The sequence below is a fragment of the Callospermophilus lateralis genome, assembly GCF_048772815.1.
Source record: "Callospermophilus lateralis isolate mCalLat2 chromosome 11 unlocalized genomic scaffold, mCalLat2.hap1 SUPER_11_unloc_3, whole genome shotgun sequence".
NCBI classification, from domain to species: domain Eukaryota; kingdom Metazoa; phylum Chordata; class Mammalia; order Rodentia; family Sciuridae; genus Callospermophilus; species Callospermophilus lateralis.
The window spans coordinates 2,932,171-2,944,794 of record NW_027510155.1 but is presented as its reverse complement, the minus strand read 5'-3'; the positions used below and the strand labels follow the sequence as shown (position 1 = coordinate 2,944,794).

At 37.8% G+C, this 12,624-nt stretch overlaps 1 pseudogene; it reads left to right on the top strand.

Annotated features, from left to right (window-relative positions):
- Positions 1–12,383, top strand: part of LOC143385824 (heparan sulfate glucosamine 3-O-sulfotransferase 3A1-like) — a 90,583-nt pseudogene extending 78,200 nt beyond the window's left edge.
- The last annotated feature ends 241 nt before the right edge of the window (positions 12,384–12,624 follow it).

The following is a 12,624-nucleotide window of genomic DNA, read 5'->3' as shown; positions in this document are numbered from 1 at the left end:
TTAAACTAGACTCCACCTTGTCTGACTTTTTATGGCTAGGTGGCTTTACCCCTTTGTGTTGATGCAACTCATCGGTTACTTTCCTGAAGGTTGTCTTGCCTGTGTGCCTCATTTCAGAATGACTTTTTTATTCTGGAGATTTTTTTTTTATCATAAGAGTGAAATTATTCCAGAAGTTCTGTTTGGATCTTAGACACAAAGTATATCATTTTTCTTTTTCAAGGAAGCTGAAATATTCACTAGAGTGCTCACAGCAGATTTTAGAAAGAATAACCAGGTAGTCCAAGTCCCACACCACCCACACCCCTACTAAAATCATGCCTATAAGATACTTTTTCCTATTTCAAAGTTAAAAGACCTTCTGACTTAGCACCTATGTTGTGTCTAGATCTTAATGAACAGAATAAAACAAACAGAAAAAAAAGGAAAAAAATAAAGAAAAAGAAATACCCATCTTGGCCAAAATATAACAAAGATCCTTTTTAAAATTTCAGATTTATCTTTATCATGGTCCTCTCTTAGCTTCTCCACTGTCCTTTGATTGTTGATTTCCAAACAAGGAAAGCACGTTTTTTTGCCCCCTTTATCTTCAGCTGCACAAATGCAGAGACCTGATAATTCCAGGCTGATGAAAAGACGCTATTCTGAAGCAGCTGTCCCTAGTAGCACAAAAGCAGATAGCGCAGCTCTTGAACTAATCATTTATAAAACTCCTGTCAGGAGCCAAGATGAGCCTACGTGGGGAGGGTTTGCTGTGGCAGTGACCAAGGACTCGAGAGAGTGCCTCCCCTTAGAATTCCATTTCCCTCTTCTAAGTTGTTGACCTTATATTGTGGTTAAAAGTACGAGATAAGTGTAAAAAAACCCGTCTCTCCCTTTAAAGTGAGGACACACATTTAATATGACTTTTCTGGTTCAAAACATGACAGGGAATTTTACCTCCGTGGATGAATTAAATATTTTATATTTCAGGGACTTGAAACTTCAGGGTGGTGGAGCCCTGGGAACATTATATTTCCAGAATTAAGGCAGAATGACAACATGTAGATAGAACAGTGACCTAAGTGTCAGGAGACAGAATCTAAGGCCAGCTTCAAGTCCATTTGTCTACAGAAAGTAAAAGAGGCAGTTCTCAGATCTTTGCAAATCTGTGAAATTAAGGAGCTGAATTTTAGGGAATTTCTGAGACTCCTCCTAGTTCTAATGTTCATTGGAGCCTTTTAGGAAACAGCAGGCTTTGAACTTTCCTGTCTCTGGATGATTTCTCTCTCTCTCTCTCTCTCTCTCTCTCTCTCTCTCTCTCTCTCTCTCTCTCTCTCACACACACACACACACACACAAACACCTTCTTGATTTCTTCTTCTCTTTCTGCTTGTAATGTCTTCATTTATCCCTCTCTTTATCCTCTTCCCATTTCTCTCTGTCTCTCTCTCTCTTACACACACGCTCTTCTAAGGGCTTGTTAATACCAGACTTTAGATTCTAGATCTAACTAGTACAGTTCTATTTCATTCCTGATATTTGTACTCATTTTTATAGCTGCATTAATAATAATTCCTAAGGGCCTATTTTTATTCTACATGATTTTTAGATTTTGTTTTTTTGTTTTTTTTTTTTTTTTTTGTACTCAGACTTCCAACTTCCTCATTCTGGGGTTTTTAATTTTGCTCTTTTTGTTGTTCAGTTTGTTGTTTGCTTTTGAAGCAAGGACTGTATGCAGACTAGGCAAGTTCATTACCCCTGAGCTACATCCCCAGCCCTCTGCTGTTCAGTTAACATGAACTTGTAAATTTGTTTTTTTCCAAAGTTTACACAGGTGTTAAGTTTTTGAATCTTTGCATATCTGAAAATGTTGTTTTGATATTACTTCCAATGAATGACACTCAGCCGAGTATAAAGATCTTTTTCTCCTTTTAAGTTTTACTATCTTTGGGCACTCCCACTGAAGTTCAAGGTACACTCCCCAACCTCTTCATTTGTCATTATCTGTGTTGTGGTTTCTTTGTTTCCATTTGTCTATGAGTACTTAAGAAATTCTTTAATCATAAACTCTGAAAAAAAAAGAATTCTAGTATTTTTCAAAATACCAGGAGCAGGACAGGGATAAGGCAAGATATACACTCAGATTTTAAAAATATAAGAAGGCACTTTGCTTAGAAAATGCAAGTAAGTTGAAGAACAATCATTACTTTTTGCTCCGAATATAACTAGTGTCTTAAGACAGACAGGCCCCCACTATGGAGAGGCCCCTTCTCCAAGGGGCTTCTTAGGCTCTGTAGACTAAAAGGAACACATTGGTTCCTAAGCACACTTGAAACAAAGTTTGGGACAGTGCATACAATGTTATAAACGATAATTTAAATCTTAGGGATACATGAATTTTCCAATGAAGTAATCATAGAAGAGATGATGCTGGTGAAGCAATAAGCTTTGTAAGATATGGTTCTATTTATAAAATTTCTCCCCAATGAATGAGATAATGAGTGGACTCACTTGGGAAACTCCAAAAATCAACATGAACGATTTTTTTCCTTGAACTGATCATCAAGGTAACTCTTACTCCTTCCCTCTCAAGATAGCTTTTTGACCTGAGCTGACCACAGATGTATTCATTCTCTGTCCTTTATTTTTTTTTTTTTTGCAACCTCCCAATATTAGCAATCAAGAATTCTCAGCTTGTCTCTCCTCCTCTGGAGTTTAAGGAACGTTGTATTGCTTTCCTAAAATCGGCATATTATATCTTAAATCCTGGTGAGAGTCAGAACCATTTTTTTTCTCTCTTTTCGTTACTCGATCCTTCAGAGTTCTGGAAGGAATCTACTATCCGTAGCACTGCAAAGGGTCTAGCCTCTAAATCGGATGTTTAGCTTGATGACAGTTTGATTCTTGGACTTGCACATCCAGGCTGGCCAGTGTGGGAGCCGGTCAGAAACCTCAATCTTCCTCTCCTACAGAAGCCAACTCAAACATCACCTAATGGGAGTTTTCTTTCCAGCCTCACAAGTCACGTTTTGAGTGAGGTCTCACATAGCAACAGCAGGAAAAGAAATATGAATGTGAGTGGGGCTTGGCTCCAGGGACAGTGGGCTGACAGCCCTGTGTTTGCAACAGTTTCCTCCCCTCCCAGGCACATGCCATCAGGGACCCCCTGGATCTGCATTCATGCAGTGGCCATGAAAAGAGCATGCTCTTTCTAGCATTTGCTGCTGTTGGAGGCTTACAAAAACAGACACAAGTTCTTGTTGAACTGTGCAGACTAAAAAAGAAAAAAAAAGTATGTGTACATGGGGCCCGATTTATTTATTCCTCAAGGTAAATTGCTTTTGCATTACAACTCGGGAGTTCCTCTGGCAGTACATTCTTCACAGACAGAAGACAGCTTTTGAAAAACATGTTATGTGTATTAGTTGCTTGTGAGATTCAGGGAAGGGTGATTTGCATTCTACAACGATTAGGAAAGCCATGTACTTAGTCCTCAAATGTGTTCTTTCAGAGTGTCAAAGTCGGTCAGTGACAAAGTCGGTGGGAGTCACGGTCATGTTGCCTGGCTTTTGGGGGATATTGAAAGAACATGCACTTTAAGACTAAACAGACCTACATTTTCACTCTCTCTCTCTTATTCATGACCACTTACCTTTGGACAAGCCATTTTATCTTCCCGAGCCTAGGTCCTCATCAGTGAAATTAGGAAAATAATTCCAGTTTTTCACTGTGGCTGGGAGACTCAGGGAATATGACACCAGGTCTTTGGTCCACGGTAAAGGCTTACTAAATATGCATTTGCTGTTGTCTTTATCACAGTCTTCCTAAAGCCTTTGAACTTGAATTCCTGGCTGCCTTGCATCTGTTATTTTTATTGTAGCCCAATCCATGAACTTCATCTTCCAAGAGTGACATCTTATTTGATGTTCCAGGCATGGGGGAAGCATGATACAGACACAGGTCTCCTTTGTCACAAACTTGCCTTATCAGATATACTAAGACCACGAAGCTGATGGACTTCCTGGTTTTTCTCCTGCCCCCAAGCACGTGGGAAGTGCCGAGTTAGACTTCACTTGAACTAACCTCAGCGCTTTTTCTCTTGGCATCAATTATCTGAACTACATTCTTTCAGGCTTCATTGATTTTTGAAATCAATTCTGTCGATGTGGAATTGCCCTGCATAATTATTTATACAAATCTCTTAATTTGATTGGTGGAATTGCACTGGAGAACACAAAACTCTACAAAGCTGTGCAGAACTTTAAATTTGAGAAATTAACAATGGATTAAAGTCCCAAGCCCCACGTGGGATCTTAGAGTTGAACACTTCTAGATACATTGAGGACAATAGCTTTGTTTTGCTTATGAAGAAACTGAAAGTAACTTCTTCAATATTACAAGGTTTAGGTGGGGCACATTGGCACACCTGTAATCCCAGTGGCTGGGGAGGCTGAGGCAGGAGGATCAAGTGTTCAAAGCCAGCCTCAGCAATTTAGCAAGGCCACCTGCCTTCTTTTCCTGCTCCACTCTAACTTGAACCCTGCCTCAGATTTGATGCATCCCTGACGATAATTATACATCATTTCTTCAGTCTTATTTCATACGACTCCCCAGTCCAAACACGTAAATTCCTTCACCTCATTTTTATTGTGTTAAGAATTTTGGTCTTTCAGGATCTTCTCAGCTATGTTCTGGATAACTCAGACTCTCTTGTTCTCCATCTGTTGAATTTATTCCATCTGATCATTGTCTGCTTACTCTTTGTCTGAGCCCCTTTGACTGATGACTACCTCTTATCTGCTGTAGCAGAAATAATGTTGTAGCAGCATTAGGAGGATCCCCATCATCTTCCATGTTCTGACTATGAGAAATTCAACATGCTCTGAGCTGCTCTGAATCTCAGCGTCCTCATCAGAAAAATTGGGGGATCATAATACTTACCTGATCTCTAGGACAGCTATGTAACTCCCCACCTTTTCATGAGCTCACTGAACACTTGATTATTGTCCCTTCTATGAAGTTGTTATTCAAGGTTCTTGTTCAATTTTTTTCTTGTGCTGTTTAGTGTTTCTGTGACTAAATTTCTATGACTAATTTATAGGATCCCTGCACACTATGGATGACTTTTATCAGAAAAATGTATTTTAAATAGTTTTACCCATTCTGAATTTTTCCTATTGGTCAGTTAGTAGTACCATTTGATAAAACAAAAGTCCTTATTTTTAATTTAGTCTAATTTGTCACTTTTATTATAGTCACTCCTTTAATAAAACTTAAAAATCTGCTTTTTTCCAAAATCGTCGTGTTATTCTAGATTTTCTTCCAAACATTTCATTGATTTATCATTCATATTTACATAGGCAAACAATATAAAATGATTTTTATGAATAGTAAGAGGCAGAGGTCAATCTTTATTCTTCCTTGGGAAGGACCCATCAACAGAACACTATTTATTAAAAAATGCAATAAGGGAAAAATATTTATTTGTTTATTTATTTAGGAGGGGCTACTTACAGAAAGGTCCAATAGCAATTCTAGAGAGAGGGTAGAGAAAGGAGAAGAAAACATGGGGGTAGTGAGAATTTAGTGGAAATGGCCCAAATGGATTTCAAGAAGGGTGAAGCAATGGTGGGTTCTTTTTTAATACTTATTGCACATATTAGATAAATAACAAATATTTGTCGCATCTACTGAAGGCTCCTCTGGATGGTGCTCCTAATCAGAGAAGTGTCATGGTGTGGCCAGCACTAATGTATTGGCTATTTTATCCAAAGGAAGGATGGGACTCTTAGACCGTCAGTGAGGCAGGTCCATCCTATGAGCAGCATGTCAGAGGAAAAGCCTCATTTTAGTACTCCAACCTTAAACTACTGACTTGGTCTAGGGCTTGAATAGAAAAGAATGGTCTATTTAGCCTGTCTATCATAGTTCCTCCTTGGTCCTAACATTTCCCACACCAGAGATGGACAGCTGCACAAACAACTCGAGGCCCACAGAGATTACCCAGGGTGGTGGATCAGATCAAAAATGAAATCTGCAGCATAGCAGGGTGGCACGGCGTTTGCATCTGATGGATGTGTACGGAAGGAAATAGTATCCCCTTAGAAACTAAGCTCCTGTCTCTCACACCGTAACAAGCTAGTCTCTGTCCTTCCAAAGAAAGCGGCCAACTCATGGCCTTCAAACCAGACTGCTTCATTGTCTAAACATCAAATGGGCAGATGTGTGAATGCCCCAGGTCTATCTCTGACTTCCTCTGGACCCTTCTTATCTGTGCTGAATGGGGTTCTCCCCGCAGTGGGGAGATCACAGCACTGGACTTCATTTTCTTAAAAACAATGCTTGGTGTATTCTCTGTAGCCACGGTCACGCAGGTATGGCTCTCCATTAAGATCCTGATTTCCTGGACATTTGGCTTGGTTTTTTTTGCGGAGAAGAATAAACGGAATTTAGTGACATTAAATTACTAGCTCGTGGTCACCCAAGAAGCAGTGGGAAGAGATAGGCCCCAGACCGCATTTTTTGATTTCAGATCAACTTCACAAAATGTCATGAATTATTTTATTTTTCTTTGGTCTAGGAAGAGGAAAGAAAAAAACCACAGCTTCCTCTAGTGCTTGTTCTCATGTTTAATTATCTGGAAGGCCAAATGACCCTTTGTGTAACTAAATCTTATAATGCCATTAAAGCCTTTTTCCTTTCTTGAGTTCTTTTTTGTTATTTAACAAAACTTTAGATAAATATATATATATATATATATATATATATTTTTTTTTATATATATTTTATATATATTTTATATATATTTAAAATATTTATATATAATATTATATATTAATATATATTTTATATTATATATTTATATATAACATAAAATTCACTATGCTAAATTTATTTTTAGGTTCAGTAGCATTAAATACGTGCACATTGTTACTCAGTCAATCTCTGAAACTTTTGGTCTTAACAAACTAAAAGCTCTTGTACTCATTAAACAATTCCCCATTCCCAGCCCCTGGTTGCCATCATTCTTTCTGACTCCATAGTTTTGACTAGCTACCTCATATAAGTGGAACCAGGCAGTATTTGGTCTTTTGAGACTGGCTTATTTCTCTTAGTGTGATATCCTCAAGGTTCATCCATTTTATAGCATATGATAGAATTTCCTTTCTCTTTATGGATGAATAATATTTCATTTTGAATGGATTTACCACCTTCTGCCTATGATTCATCTGTTGGTGGACCCTTAGCCTGCTTTCCAATTGGGGCTATGGTGAATTCTCATTGAGCCCTTTGGAGACAAAGAACAAATATATATAACTCATCTTGTAATAATCCTTAATTTGCATGTGAAAGCTCTTCTTACATTTCACTTCTTTAAGAAAATCAACTATTCCTTTCTAATTTCTTTTGGTAATTTTGTTCTGTACAATATTCCTCTATCCCTATACCTATTATAGAATTCTCCATCCCCATACCTATTATAGAATTCTTCATAATTTAGAACTGAAGTTGGAATAATCTATACTATATAGTCTGGAAATAAAGTCCTCCTCAGGCCTCATCTTCCCACCTTTTAATTCTCACCTGCTTTACCTTCATGAAAACATTATGTGTCTTCTCTCACACCTTGTTCTCCCATAGCCTGTCTGATATTTCTTCAAACCTCTTTCTCTACTGAAACAGACTCTTCATTGCCCATCCTGGGCCATGTGCTTACACAGAGTCAAGTCAAAACATGGGCCTTACTCAGATTAAAAAAAAAAGGACAATTTCCAAGTTTTCCTAAACACCTGAAATGCAGTATTGCAATTTACACGTGCATTTTGTCTTTTTGTGAAAGATGAGTACTTTGGGGGCATACTAAAATCCAAACTGCAATAAGGAAATGATCTAAAAATTGAAAAAGGATATTACAATGTAAAGAATCCTGCAGTGTGGCCATTAAAAAAAAGCAACTTTTCTTTACAATCTAAACTTTGTTTAGGATTTATTTAGACTATCACTTTATCCTTTTTGAAAAAAGTAACCTGTAGGCAGCTTGTAGTTCAGCCCAACTCTCCCCCCACCCCATGCTAACCAGTTGGTTCTCCTTCTCCTGCAGATGAGAGTATATAGTTCATGTGTTTTCCTTTTAAAATTCTATTTTAGCTGCTTCCTCTTCAAACTCCTATTTGGGTTAGCTCTTTTCCCTATTCTATTAAAATAATTTAAAGTATGGCTTTTTTTTTCAGAGATCTTAGTATTTTGGGGGGGGGGGCAGGTGGGCAGCATAATCTATAGCTTCAATCTCTGAGAGTAGTAGTAAGTGTACTTCTCCCCCTCCACCCTGCAAGGGAAGCCATCCAGGAGATCCGGAGTGAAATCAGCTATCAGGACTTTAGATTTTGGCCAAGACTTGAAATAAAGTAGTCAAAATCAAAGATTATAGGAAAGAAGAAGGAATGCTGACTTATTATATTTTTTTAATCAACAATTTTCTTTCTTATCACTTCATGTATTCGATGTTTGCTTTTTTTATAGCCTGAAATTTTTCCATGCATTTGGACAAATTTCAGAGAATTTCAGCCATCTCTGCATGGCTAGAATTGCATTTTGTCTTTGTGTGAGAGACAAAATTGGATACTAAAATCCAAACTGCAATAAGAAGATAATCTAAAAATTAAAAAAAAGGATATTACAATACAAAGAAGATTACTCTGACCAACTTCTCAGTTCTAGGACCAGAGTCATACAAGGGAATAGGCATGCATAGGTGACAAAGGACAATGTGTGTCCCCTCTCAAACTCCCTGTTCTTTGTTTAATATACCCAAACTTTAAGGTATATTTCATATGTGGCTAGTTGAGGAACATCACCGTTATGTTAACAAAAGAAATTGCAAATTTATTTTGACCATTAAAAAAAGCAAGAGAAATCAAATATCTAATTATCTCTCTACCCTCTCCCCCAAAAGATAAAATTAACCTCATTAAAATTACCGAAGAAAATGAAAGTAGCAGAAAAACTGTGTCATTAAGAGGAAAGGATTATCAGTGACAGGTCATCATAAAAGTTGCAGGATTTGTGTCAGATAATCATACAGATGGAGTATTTACAAACCAAGTGATATGCTAACCTGTGTTGTCAACATAATCCAGTTGACATGGTGGGGCTATGGAAATGAAGGGATTGATAAATGAAAAAAGCCATAGTTTTTAATTTTTGAAGGATAGTTTTTAATTTTTGAAGCTGAATGTAAGGTACCTGTAATTCAGTTTACAATTTTCTCTACATTTATGTTTGACATTTTCTACAATGGATGCTCAATAAAGGGTGTAAACGGGACATAAGTGTGTAAGTGGGACAAAATTTGAGGCAGTTACAAAGCCAAACTCACAACACAATATATGTCCTTTCATTGCAAATGCATAGCAGACACTGATTACAAAATTAATAACATGATGAATCAACAGATTTAAAAATAAGCACACCCCTGGATAATGCTTGCCTGAATCAAGAGGGAAATCAAAACTGTGAAATGTAATCACTAAATATTGACTTAGTTACCATAATAATAAGAATGTAAGTCAAAGCTTTGGGGATTTTTGACCAAGACTGTACCTAAAGAGAAAAATATAGCCTGAAAATGCTTTTATTACTCAAAAGATAAATTGGAATCAATGAGGTAAGTATCCATAAAGTAAATTTGAAGAACCATAAAAAATATAACTTTAAAAACTAAAGAGAGACATTAGAAAAATAAAAATGAAAATCAGTGAATTAGAAAAGATAATTGAACCAAGAAGGTAGAAGAAAAGGAAAAAAAATACAAAAACATGGTTGAGAGTGGGGACATAACTCTAGCTACTTAGTGAATGACTTTTAGAAAAAATGATTTCCCAAATCAACAAAACACAAGGCAGAGCATTGCAAAAGGCTAATACGTATACAAGAAAGTGAGAAAATATTTAAAGATCATATTATCTTTGCTACTTTCATTCCCCAGAATAGGAATATGAAATAGCTTCATAGATGACTGCCAAGAAATATTTATAGAAAATTATTTTGTTAAATTTTTTAAAGAAAAATATGGAATGGTTTCAACCCATTTTATATGTAGAATAATGTAGAATAATTTATAGTCTAACAATTTATTAAGCTATTAACAGAAGAAAAATGTTAGGAATATTTCATTAATGAATGTGGATGAAAACTTCAAAACAAAATAATGACAAGTCAAATCCAAAATGATATGCAACTAACAACACACATCAACAACAGAGTTTATTCCAGGAATAAATGTAAATGCAATATAAGGATATTTATAAGTGGGATTCTTTTTATCAGTAGGTCAAAGGACAAAACACATTGAGTCATTCTAATAAATTTCCCAAATTCATCTTATCTAATACTGATTGGAGCAACATCTATTTCTTAGAAAACTTGGAATTAGAAAGACAATGCTTTAATGTTAGAAAAAAATACACAGCACATTTTTCAAATAAATAATGCTTTTAATGGAACCATACTTAAATTGGAAGAGCAAGTAGGTTTTCTCTCTCCTGCTCATGTTTTTTTTCCCTATATGCCCTGCAGCTCTGTTACTAGTACCAGAGTTAATCTGTACTTTCATTTGTATCACCTGATGCTCTTGCACTTTGGGGCTCTTATTTCATAAAATAGGGGTTACTTGAACAAAAGCACTGCCAAATGTGACAGTCAAGTTGTTAACTAAATTTGTTACCAAGTGACTAATGGATAGGAATGCAAACATCATGGCTACACTGGGCCAAGGAACAATTTATATCCTGGGCAAGTCAGAGTGGGACATGGTGAGATTTCATCATGCTACTCTGAATGGCATATGATTTACAGTTTTTTAATTGCTTAGTTCTGGAACTTCCCACTTAATATTTTTGGACCACAGTCAAGGGCAGGTAACTGAAACCAAAGAAAGAAAAATGGTGGATAAGGGAGGGCAACTCTGTTATGATACAATGTTAAATATCATGGCTTTGTCCATAGTAATACCCTGAGAGAAATTACTGGGTTCTTGTGTCAAGGGCAAGATGGACAGTTATCAGGAATAGAGTAAAATGTAGATAGGAAGAGCATGGATAGTAAATATCATCTCATAGCAGTGTAATTGGGTTTATTACTGCTCCATCCAGACTCTGGTGGGATTTCTATTCAAACATGACTAACTGGTAATATTATTCTTCAGGAATAATTAACAAGACAAAAATCATCATGATCATGTTAAATAGCAGAGTATTCTGATTCACCTAAAGAATTTGACCAAGGTTATTTTTCTCCCAGCATTGTAGATCCATAATAAAAAATGAAAACTTGGGCTGAGGCTGTGGCTCAGAGGTAGAGGGCTGCCTAGCATGCATGAGTCACTGGGTTCCATCCTCAGCACCACATAAAAATAAAATAAAGATATTGTGTCCATCTATAACTAAAAAAAAATAAATATTAAGATAAATAAAATAAAAACCTTAACAGAGTACTTATTCTGTGCCTGGGGCATGTTTCTAAGCTATTGAGGTATATTTACTCAATGAATCATCTCAACAACTGCATGAAAAAGGCGACATTATTCTCCACTCTATGCATTCGGCACCTAGAGGTCAGAGTGATTAGGTGACTTCTCCACAGTTAGTAAATGGGAGGTGCAGTTGGAACCCAGGAAGTCTGGATCAGATTGCAGGTGGAGCTGCATGTCCTTGGAACCACCTCTGTACGTAAAGGTAAAGCTCTTCCATTACTAACTTAGATACTTCTCTGCTTTCCTCAGGGACCTGATGCCCAGGACCCTGGACGGGCAGATCACCATGGAGAAGACGCCCAGCTACTTTGTCACGCGGGAGGCGCCCGCACGCATCTCGGCCATGTCCAAGGACACCAAGCTCATCGTGGTGGTGCGCGACCCGGTGACCCGGGCCATCTCGGACTACACGCAGACGCTCTCCAAGCGGCCCGACATCCCCACCTTCGAGAGCTTGACGTTCAAAAACAGGAGCACGGGCCTCATCGACTCCTCGTGGAGCGCCATCCAGATCGGCATCTACGCCAAGCACCTGGAGCACTGGCTGCGCCACTTCCCCATCGGCCAGATGCTCTTCGTGAGCGGCGAGCGGCTCATCAGTGACCCAGCCGGCGAGCTGGGCCGCGAGCAGGACTTCCTGGGCCTCAAGCGCATCATCACGGACAAGCACTTCTACTTCAACAAGACCAAGGGCTTCCCCTGCCTGAAGAAGGCCGAGGGCAGCAGCAAACCCCACTGCCTGGGCAAGACCAAGGGCAGGACCCACCCTGAGATCGCCCTGGAGGTGGTGCAGAGGCTGCGCGAGTTCTACCGGCCCTTCAACTTGAAGTTCTACCAGATGACCGGGCACGACTTTGGCTGGGATGGATAACAAAAATAATTTAAAAAGAAAAAAAGAAAAAAAAAGTATGGAAATATAATATATTTTTTTTACCAATCGGTAGAGAAAAGGCAGTTTAATATTTGTGCTGACAATATTTGTTTCAGTATTTTTTTTTGCAATGAATGATTGTTTACTCCGCCCCATCTTAATGTACAATCGACGTCATGCATTTGGATAAACAGAAAAGGAAACCTTCCTTCTCTCACATAAATACGTTCAATTTTATTTT